Source organism: Acinonyx jubatus, chromosome B1 (assembly GCF_027475565.1).
Source record: "Acinonyx jubatus isolate Ajub_Pintada_27869175 chromosome B1, VMU_Ajub_asm_v1.0, whole genome shotgun sequence".
Classification (NCBI taxonomy): domain Eukaryota; kingdom Metazoa; phylum Chordata; class Mammalia; order Carnivora; family Felidae; genus Acinonyx; species Acinonyx jubatus.
This window is the reverse complement of record NC_069382.1, coordinates 179557471-179569445: the sequence shown is the minus strand read 5'-3', so window position 1 is coordinate 179569445 and position 11975 is coordinate 179557471.

Genomic DNA, 11975 nt, shown 5'->3' with positions numbered 1-11975 from the left:
TAATATCAAGTGACCAGTATGTGAGAAGATAAGTCACCATTTTGCCAGAGGTCTGCTGATCAGTAGAGTGAGGAGTGGGGAGCACTGCAGTGGGGAGCAGAAGGAACACAGCGAAATACAGGTGATCCACTTGGGTACTTACTTGATACTCTTTCTTCCAATTACAAATGAGAATGGACAGGTACAGTGACCTTGGCTTGAGAGGTTTATGGTTACCAAGGGCTCAAAACACTCAGGAATCAAGACTTGGCTCCTGCTACGGTGTAAGACACTAATGGATCTCCAGATATGATTGCTGAGGGAGAGAAGGATTTAAAAGATAGTAGAAGGAGACAAGGAATACCAGTCAAGGTCCTGAGACCAATTAAAACCCATTAGACTATCATCAGCACCCAAAAACCTGTGTCATGGTCCCTCCCAGTCACTACCCCGCACCCCCATCCCCCGCTTTCATCTCAGAATTATTTCTATATTCTGAGTTCTAACAACACAGAGCAGCTTTTCCCCATATTTAGAACGTGTATGGTCTTTTGTGTCTGGCTTCTTTTACTCAACATGTTGTTTGGGTGTTTAATGTATACGGGAATGTTTGACAATCATTTGTCTCTTTATTTTTTGTACACTATCCCATTTTACCCACTACCAGAATGTATTTATTCATGTTATACTTGATCATTTAAATTTTTTCCAGTTTGAGGCTGTCAAGAACATTCTAATTCTTACCTTTTGGTTGAAATGTGGAGATAGGGAACCCATTTCTGTTAAGTATCTACTTGGAAATGAAATTGCCAGGTCATGGAATGTGCATGTGGTCAGCTCCAGAAGATAATGCCAAACAGTCTTCCAAAGCCATTTTACTGACACCTTATCAACGATGAATCAAAGTTCTGGCTGGTCTGCTTTCTTGCCAACACTTACTTTAATACCGATAGAAAAAACTAATGAGAATCGTGTTATTAAAACAATAGTGCAATTAATAACAACTACAGTTTAAAAATGAAATTGAACAGCCATATACAATCTTCGAACGGTTTTATCCAGAGATTTATATTGGTTTTGACAAAGTACCTGTATTTTTAACCTTACCAAAGACATCTTTGGGCAAATGATTTTTATTTATTTATTTAAAAAAAAAATTTTTTAACGTTTTTATTTATTTTTGGGACAGAGAGAGACAGAGCATGAACGAGGGAGGGGCAGAGAGAGAGGGAGACACAGAATCGGAAACAGGCTCCAGGCTCTGAGCCATCAGCCCAGAGCCTGACGTGGGGCTCGAACTCCCGGACCGCGAGATCGTGACCCGGCTGAAGTCGGATGCTTAACCAACTGCGCCACCCAGGCGCCCCATGAGCAAATAATTTTTAAATGAATCTGTATGTCAAAAGAACATAATCTTTGAACACTCATTTTGAAGTAGGTTTATAAAACACACCCATGTAAAAAAGTGACCTCATGAAGAAATATATTTTTAAAATGACAAATGTTTCTAAATATATTAATCAGACATTTGCTCCTAGATCTCAAATATAGTAACTCCTTACAACTTCTGGAGTTAGCTCATTTTCATTTTGTAAACTATGCTTGGATAAAATATTTTGCAAGTATGTTTTCATCTTAGTATAGAAATTGTATCAAAGTGTTGAAGAGTATATTGGGGTAACAGAAAAATTTTTATTTATTTTAGAGGCTGTAAGGTGATTACTCATATTTTCTAGCAACGTGCTTCTATATAATAATTTTTAAAAAGAAATTTCTCTTTTTAAATTGATGTTGTTATACAGTTGACAGAAATAGGATATTGATATTTATTTATTTATTTATTTATTTATTTATTTATTTTAATGTTTATGTAGTTTTGAGAGAGAGAGGAGAGACAAACAGAGTCCCAGCGGGGGAGGGGCAGAGAGAGAGGGAGACACAGAATCTGAAGCAGGCTCCAGGCTCCCAGCTCTCAGCACAGAGCCCGCTGCCGGCTGGAACCCACAAACCGTCAGATCAAGACCTGAGCTAAAGTCTGACACTTAATCTACTGAGCCACCCAGGTGCCCCCTTTGGTTTTTTATTATTGACTGATGCAGAAGTACCATCTGGCAGAGAAAATATGGGGCAAGTAGGACTCAAGCCACATTAAGATACTTGTTAGTGATTATGATTCAAGAATGAATCAAGAGTCCTTGACCACAAATTTGACTCCACGTTTGATGGGATTATTGGTTGATATGCTCTGAGTGGTAACCAATGGGAGATCATGCTAAGGAAAACAGTTGCCAGAGAACCAAAACTAGCACTGAATCCATAAAAACAGAGCATGCTGTTACTTTGTGAGGATTAAAAAGATTTTAGGGTTGCCTGGGTGGCTCAGTCAAACGTCCAACTTCGGCTCAGGTCACGATCTCACAGTTCGTGAGTTCGAGCCCCGCGTTGGGCTCTGTGCTGACAACTCAGAGCCTGGAGCCTGCTTCGGATTCTGTGTCTCCCTCTCTCTCTGCCCCTCCCCCACTCAAGCTCTGTCTCTCTCTCTCTCAAAAATAAATAAACTTACAAAAAAATAAAGAGCTTTTAAAACATGCCTCTGTTTAAGAGAATATTATATAGTAAAAATAATAATATATATATATATCTATACATTTAAAGCCCTACCCCAATCATATATTAGCTCTTTTGTAGAAATCTAGAAATTCTTCAAAAGTTTTTTTTATTTCTTAAATTTTTTACGTCTAAAACTACTTTGTGTGGAAATCGTATTAGCAGAAGGAGCTATGTAAGGGAAAGTTAGAGGCAGTGGCCAGTGGATAGAGAATGACATATAGCTTTGTCTGGGACAACTGTGGAATGGCCATGAGATAACTTGGAAAACAACTCAACAATCAGGATTTTCAGAATTTTAAAGTGTCGTTAGAGAATAGAAATTCAAATTTGTTACCAGGATAGAGAGGTGATGTATAACATAATTTAGAATCATTGTATTATTATTTAATAAAACAGATGACTTTACAGGACTCCTGTAATCAGATGTTGATGTTAATCTTGACAAATTTTGGATGTAAAAAGTAATTGATACAATGGATTAAGAGGAAGCATACACTGGCATAATTTATACATTCAAATATAAGTGGAGATTATCTCAATCTGATCACTGCTAATTTTCTGTGTATTGCTTTGTTCATATCATGACTTGAGACTTTCCTTATTTCTACCATGAGTGTAGAGGGGACCAGTTTAACCTTTACCCAGTATTCAAAGATTTTGGGATAGCTTTCAAAAAATGGGTGAAGTTAAAATGAAGATGAAAATAACTTCTAGACCATTTAGATAAGGCAGATGTCATTATAATTGAAGCCAGGGATGAAATACTTTACTTGATTAAATTTAGCTCTGAACTTACTGGTCATAAAAGACAGAGATAGAAATGATCTTACATAGTTCTCATTGATTATTAATTGGAAATATACGAGGTTTCATAGAACTTTTTCTCTCTCTCATAGTCCTTTGAGTTATTCCACAAACTGTAAAGAATAGCCCATTCTAGCTGACACTTTGTGTTAAGTATCACAAAAATTACAAACTTGTAACAAAATCTATTTTATCCTGACAGTATTCCCTGTGTTGGTATAAAATAATATCACAGACTGAGTCTATGTGGGAGGATGAAAGAGTCCTTCCAAAGGTGACATTCCAGGGGCGCCTGGGTGGCTCAGTCGGTTAAGTATCTGACTCATGATCTTGTGGTCCGTGGGTTCAAGCCCTGTGTTGGGCTCTGTGCTGACAGCTCAGAGCCTGCAGCCTGCTTCAGATTCTGTGTCTCCCTCTCTCTCTGCTCCTTCCCACTCCCACTCTGTCTCTCTCTCTCAAAAATAAATAAAAATTGAAAAAAAAAAGTTACCAAGGTGATATTCCAAATAGGCAACATCCATAAGCATTAGAGACTCTGTATGCTTATGTTATTTAAAAAGACAGGACCAAATATCCTAGATTTGAATACTGGTGCTGATGGCCTTATCTTTGTGGATTGGGGAAAATTATTTGATTTCTTTAAGATTCAATTTCTACACTTCAAAGATGATGTTAGCTAGATGTACCTTGAAGTTTTGTTGTAAGGATTATAATCTAGGAAGCTATTTAAAAAATACTCAGTGAGGGGCACCTGGGTGGCTCAAGTCAGTTGAGAATCTGACTCTCATTTTAGGCTCAGGTCATGATCTCATGGTTTGTGAGATCAAGCCCTGCGTTGGGCTCTGTGCTGGCAATGTGGAGCCTGCTTGAGATTCTCTGTCTCCCTCTCTCTCTGACCCTTCCTCGGCCTGTTCTCTCTCACTCTCTCAAAATAAATACACTTTAAACAACAAAAAAAAAAATGACACCCGGTGAATCAATGAATCCTTAAAAAATAAATGTAAAATCCTTGGCGCACAGATTTTGGAAAAAGTCTGTTTCAACAACTATTCTTTTGTTGAGACAAATTAGTAAATGTTTAGAAAAAAAATACTGTTGCGCTAATATAAATTGTATTTTGCAAGAGAACAAGCCTGATGATCATTTCATTTAGTTTTCTGTGCTTACGGGTGTCCCAGCATTGGAACTGTATACTTAGAAAGAGGCAAGCCTGCGATACTGAGCCACAAACCCTGACTCCGCAGGGTCAAGCAGCTGCCACAGTTTGTTTTGCCATTTTCTCTGTCTGCTTCAGTGATTATCAAAAGAACTTCCTCCCGCAGCCTATTTTGTAAAAACGGCCTGGAATATCAGAGAGGGGCTGCGTAAGAACATCCGTAAGCCAGTCATAATTGCAGCCTTCCAATGAGTCTGGAGACCAGACTGTTTTCGACGCTGTTTTGGACGCTCCAAATACTGTAGTGCCTTTTGCAACTTTTTCTCTTAGAGGCTAAGTGCTCTGATGCTCACGCAATGACATTCTGGGTGTAGTGCCACACAGCCCTGTGTGTAATATGATTCGTGCTCTAATATCTTGTTCTCCATTATCCTTACGTTTGTAAGTAGCTATGCCTCCAAGACTCCATTCAGCCTGGTCAACAGAAAGACTCCTTGAGGAATCAACTGCTTCAGGCCAATTTCTGCTCAAGCTACTGTTTAAATGAAATACCAAAACATAAGCTATAGTTTCATTCAGGGATTCGCTTGTTCCCAGAGCCTTTAAACTGGACATCAAGGTCACAAAGTCTGGATGAACTTGACCTTAATGCCTCCCTGCCTCAAAGTAACCTTGAAATATCGTGGAGAAAATCTGAGTGTCTCTAAACATGGATTTGATCAGATTTGTTCCTAAGCACAAGCACACAATTATTTTGCTTCCATTTAAATGGAAAACCCTTTTGAAAAAATTGAAAAAAAAACCCCGCTATAAATCTTCATTTGTTACATGCTATCTCTCAAATTTCTAACATTGTTCCCTGAGTCATTTCATTAATTCCTTTAAAACTCAAATTTAAAGCAGTGAAATTGTGTATATAGCTTTATTAATCCTAGTTTCGCTTTTGTCTTGTATCCTCCTATGGGATAACCTCAACCCTTGATTAGTTATTTAAAAATCAATATCTTATAAAGGGAAAGTTGCTTTTATATCTTACCTCATAGTGTTTTGCTACACACAGCATTATTTGTTGAAAATGGAGAAATGTTAACTGCTTAAATCAAAAGTAAACCTTATGAACAGCAAACTCAGCAGGTGTGATGAGCTACTGCTTGGTAAAAGAAAACACATCAATAAGATTATCATCTACTTATTTCCCCCAATTCATTTACAATTAGATTCAGTTCTGCTAATTGACAGCTTATTGTGGTAACCACTTGTTTTTGTGCTTTTTTGTTTGCTACTTTTTAAATGACACATGATTTTAAGAGGTTGGTATTCAGAAATTTAAATTTTCAAACAGACGCTACTTATCCCACGATTAAAACAGTGACCTATTATCTACTGATGCTGTTGACGTGTGTTTGCTTTGTTTAAATCTTCAATCTTCCAGTAGAAGCCGAAGTCGGAGACTCAGAATCCTCCTCTTTCTTTCTAGCACTTATTTGTGTGAGCAGTGTGGATTGTTTTGTTCTCTTCTTTTAAGTGTTTATTTATTTCGAGGGCGAGAGACCAAGAGAGAAAGAGAGAGAGAGAAAAAGAGAGAGCCAGCAGGGGGTGGGCAGAGAGAAAGAGGGAGAGAGAGAATTCCAAGCAGGCTCAGTACTGTAAGTGCAGAGGCTGATGTGGGGCTCGATCTGACCAACCCTGAGATAATGGCCTGGGCACAAACCAAGAGTCTGACGCTTAACTGGCTGAGCCACCCAGGTGGCCCTGTTTTTTTTGTTGTTCTCTATGCAAACTATGCCTCTAGGCCTAGCTTTCAAGTAAAATATAGTTGTGATGTCTCAGTCCACTCCATGAGATTTTGTTAGAGGTGACAATGTCCTTCTAGTGCAACTGTCTTGGAAGAAAGCTGAGACATCTGTCTCACTCGTAGGATTCCTTTACATGCAAAATGTCCACTGATTAAAATCAGGTTAATAAAGGAAAGCAACACTGAGAATGTCAAAATAAGCCGAGTAACGAAGGCAACTTTTGAAAAGTGAAAAGTAACTAAGACACTATCTTGTCTTCCACAAACTGAACATACTTTAAAGCTTTAAGTTGCACCTAATGCGTCCAGAATGAAGGCACAAAAGAACCGCTGATTGTTCTTTCTGTGAAAACAATTCATGATTGTTCTGCTAAATGGTATAATTACATACTTCCATAGAAGAAGTGTTGTTTTCTGGTTTTGTTTTTCAGCTTAATGTGGAGCGTGGCCTCCAGCACTATTGAAAAGAGCTTTGTCTTAAAGTCAAGCATAGTTGGAAACCTGTAACACCTACAAGCTGTATGAATTCGAGACTCCTAGGAATGAACTTTCCTCAACTGTGTTCCTGCAAAGACTTACAGAGGCAAATTTGTCTCGGAAACCTGGCACAGAGTTGGAATTGATGGCTATTAATTGTCCTTTTATCTTTCCTCTTCTCTATTAGGAAAAAAAAATGCATTCGATTTGCTTGCTCAGGGTGGGAGCCGGTGGAGAACAGCTAAGGTATAACTGGGAAACCTAGAGAGTTGGGAGCTGTCACTATTCTAGCCGGAAGCAGGCGACCCACTGAAAGCGGCTTGGGCTAGGCAGAAACTGGTTTCTGTGAAAAGTCAAGGAACCATGGTCATTAAAAAAAAAAAAAAAAAAAAAAAGTAATGTGTAGGGACACTGGGGTGGCTCAGTGAGTTAAAAGTCTGACTCTTGATTGCAGCTCAGTTCATGATCTCAGTTTCGTGGGTTCCAGCCCTGCATCGGGCTCCGTGCTGACCATGCGGAGCCTGCTTGGGATTCTCTCTCTCTCTGCACCCCCCGCCCCCCGCCCCACTGGCGCACTCTCCGTTCTCTCAAAATAAATAAAACTTAAAAAAAAATAGTTATGTGTAGAGGCTTAATGATTTGCAAAATAATATTAATATGGAATTTAAATATACCAAAGCTGACAACTTAAAATCGCTGAGGAGAGGAAACAAATTAAGTATTAATGTAGTCAAAATATGCAGACAGACCCACGTGATTGTTAAAATATAAAGGACTTTTTTTCCCCCTCTCTCTACCACTTAATAGGATGTAATTTATTTATGTCTGAAAAAGCGAATGTGTTTTAATGCTTTGGGAGTCTAATATTCGGTTGTTTGTTTTAAAATAAGCTTTATGTGATGGTTATCCTGGCTTTCTGGGAATTTTATGAGTTTTCTAGGCTCTTCTAATAAGAAGCACTGCTTGGATTAAAGATAAGGGCATGGTACAAAATGAGAATTTTAAAAATAAGATCAAAAAGTAGAAAGTAATTTCCTAACAATAATGGTGGTGATGTTATACTTTTCAATAATAATAATTATGCTATAGAATATTGTGATTACCACACATTACAGGAGAGATGGAATTAGGGATATTAAAAAAATAAGTGAATAGCTTTATGTAAAATGTATGAGTGCTAAGCTCTAGGATGTGGCAGAAATAGGAACAACTAGGAGAGGCTGTAATATAATGGAGAAAAAAATAGATGTGAAATCTGTAGACTGCTGTTTAAATCCTAACCCTCCTACCCACTCATGTAACCTCTCAGAGATATTCCAACTATAAAAAAAAGTATAAAAATGCATACTTCATCTTAACGGCTGCTAACCATGACGGGATAACAGGTATCAGCCTTGCATTCCTACTGTAAGCAACTATAAAGCCAAACAAAATGTAACTGTTTGCATGTAGTGAACAAAAAAGGGGCAGAGCATTGCGATCCCTGAAAGAAAAAAAAATACGTGAATGCTGCCCCATGTTCTTTTTGTGGGTGCATTTTGGATGTTAGTGTCCTGCGGGGACGGTCAAGTAAAAGGTAAGAGTCTAGCTGAGTTGAGAAGGCAGAGTACGGAGAGTGAGCTGCTTCAGTAGGTGGAATGTTCAGGATATGGTCCTTGAGAGGACAGGGCAGCAAAGATAAGGGCCAGAGAAGTCTCAGTGGGGATTCTTCACATGGACTTTGGCTGGTATTGGGACTACATATGCAGAGGGCAAGGCTTTACGAGGTCCGGTGGAGGGAGGCTACTGCAGGACCGAGAGCTGAATGCAAATGCCAGAGGTCATGGAATGTTTGCAGATGGTGTAAGACATCACTGGGGACTCCAAGCATATACTGAGATCCCAAATGCCCGTATCTTCGAAATAAGAAGGACGTCTTGGAGGAAAGGCTCTGGATGGGCTAAGGGCAAAACCTATCCAAAATGTTCCTGGCAACGGAACTCATAACTGCCCGAATATGGAAACAACTCAGATGTTCTTCAGAAGTGGAATCTGTGGTCCGTTCAAACAGCGGAATACTACTCGGCAGTAAAAATGAGTCAACTACTGTGACATGCCATGGTCTTAAAAACACAACGCAAGCTAAAGAAACGCATCTCAAGTAGACGCATACTATGGGGTCCCACTTGTATGACCATCTCAATAAGAGAAAACTCTGGTTGCAAGTTTGGGTGGGGCAGGGTGGGGCTACAGAGGGATAGCGTCAGTACGATGTGGGGGTGATGACATTGTTATGTGCTCTGAGCGTTTGGTGTATATATGGATCTTTATGTATGTTATAATGCGTAGGACTGGATACCAAGAAATTGCTTTGCTACATGGTAATAAAAGAGATGAAATTGAAAAAGAAATTGTGTGTGTGTGTGTGTGTGTGTGTGTGTGTGTATGTGCATGCACCCGCATGTGTATGGAGATTTTTAATGGAGAAACAGAAATTTTTAATTTTGAGAAAAGTAACTGAGTGGATATTCTTGGTATAATATCAGAAATAAAAATCGGGTTCCTGGGTGGCTGAGTCAGTGAAGCCTCTGACTCCAACTCAGGGCATGATCTCACCGTTGTGGGTTTGAGTTCTGTGCTGACAGCACAGACCCTGCTTGGAAGTCTCTCTCCCTCTCTCTGTCTCTGTCTCTGTCTCTCTCTCTCTCTCCCTCTCTTTCTGCATCCCCCTCCCCCCACTTGCATTTTCTCTCTCTCTCTCCAAATAAATAAGCTTAAAAAAAATTAGTGGGCGAACTTTACCACAGATAATACCATGAAAGACTTGTACTTGAGGTCAGATTAATAGAAATTATTGAATTAAAGAAAATAGGAGAAATATCGAAAAAAAATAAGCTGAGCCTCGGTGTTCTGTGCAGCAATAAGACACAATTTTACATTTATATGATATGTGTATACACATCAGATCCTATAAAAAAAAAAGAGGGAGACAGCATGACCAAAAAAAAAAAAAAAAAGAAAAAAAAGCCTGAAGAAATAATCGACGTCTATCTCAAATATATAGACAACTCTATAAATCAGTAATAAAAAGATAACCCCATAAAAGGGGCAAAAGACTTGATAGACACTACATGAGAAGATAGAAATGACCATTAAGCACATGAAAATGTGCTCAGTATAGTCAGCCCTTGGGGAAATACAAATTAAAAGCACAGTGAAATAGCAAATCAAAGACAGCAAAATACCAACATTTAAAAGTATTCACAGAATCAAATATCAGTGAGTTGTACAATCACTTTGGAAAACAATCTGGCAGTTTCTCATACGACTATACCCACTCTTAAGTGTGTACCCAAAATATACCCACAGAACGACTTGTGCAGAAGGTATCCAGCAGTTTTGTTCATAATAAGCCCAAAGTGTAAACCAACTGTCTTATATTCATAAATAGAATTCTTCATAATAACGAAAATGATTGAATTACTGATTCACTCACGAATGTGGATAAATCTCAAAAAAGTTATGTTGAGTGAAACAAGCCAGACACAAAAAAGCACATATTGTATGATTCTAATTATATGCATTGTATTCAAGAATAGACAAATCAGGGGGCGCCTGGGTGGCTCAGTCGGTTGGGTGTCCGACTTCAGCTCAGGTCATGATCTCATGGTCCGTGAGTTTGAACCTGATCTCTAGGTTCGTGAGGTCAAGTCCCGCATCGGGCTCTGTGCTGACAGCTCAGAGCCTAGAGCCTGCTTAGGATTCTGTCTCCCTCTCTCTCTGCCCTTCCTGCACTCACCCTCTGTCTCTCTGTCTCTCTCTCAAAAATAAACATTAAAAAAATTAAAAAAAGAAAGAATAGACAAATCAGTGTTGTATGAATACAAACAGTAGTTATCCATGAGGGTGGAATAACTATAAGGGAATATGATGGAATTTTCTAGGATGGTGGAATTTTTCTCTATTTTGGTGGAGTGATTATATCTACTTATATGCCCAAACTCATCTAATTGTGCTTATGATCTGTACATTTCATCCCATGTAAGTTCTACCTCAATAAAAATACGTCCCTCACAGCCACCTGGGTGGCTCAGTCAGTTAAGTGTCGACTTCGCCTCAGGTCATGATCTCGTGGTCCCTGAGTTTGAACCCTGCGTCGGGCTCTGTGCTGACAGCTCAGAGCCCGGAGCCTGATTCGGATTCTGTGTCTCCCTCTCTCTGTGCCCTTATCCCACTCATGCTCTGTCTCTGTCTCTCTCTCAGAAATAAATAAACATTAAAAAAATTTAAAACAAAGGTTGCTCACTAAATTTAGAATTAAGTGGAGGGTTTGGGGCGCCTGGGTGGTTCAGTCGGTTAAGCGTCCGACTTCGGCTCAGGTCACGATCTCATGGTCCATGAGTTTGAACCCTGCGTCGGGCTCTGTGCTGACAGCTCAGAGCCCGGAGCCTGATTCGGATTCTGTGTCTCCCTCTCTCTGCCCCTTCCCTGCTCATGCTCTGTCTCTCTCTGTCTCAAAAATAAATAAAAAACATTAATAAATTCTTTTTTAAGAATTAAGTGGGGGGGGGGAGGCACTCAATGGAAAACTGAATGTTTTCTTATATTTTATTTTAATTCAAAAGCTATTTACTTTATACACAATTATAACATAGAATATGGAAGAGTATCTATTTTTATCTGTATCATTAACATCACATGAAAAATGAAATTCCTCTAATATGGTCAAATTAATTTAAGAATAATGTATTTTATGATGAGTGTGACATTTAAAAAACAGCAATCAATGAGATACATCCTACATAGCCAATATTAGAAACATATCTGAGTAAATTTGACATTGTAAACATATATAAGGACAACTTTTCCAAGTCTTAATATAAAATTGAGTGAAAAACTAAAAATAAGGAATTCTGAATATATAGTCTGATATCAACATTATGAATGTTTGAATGTGTATGCGTGTGTGTATGTATGTGTATGTGTGTGTGTGTTGAATTTAAGCCCACTCAGTTAGTGGAGAAATTATTATATCATTACCTCTGGTTGGTGGGAATATAGATGGATTTAATTTTCTTTTCTGTATTTTGTGCTATTTTTCTAATATTTCATAAGAAGCATAAATTATTTTTAATATAAGATAAATATGCAACATTAAACTATTTTTCAAATTTT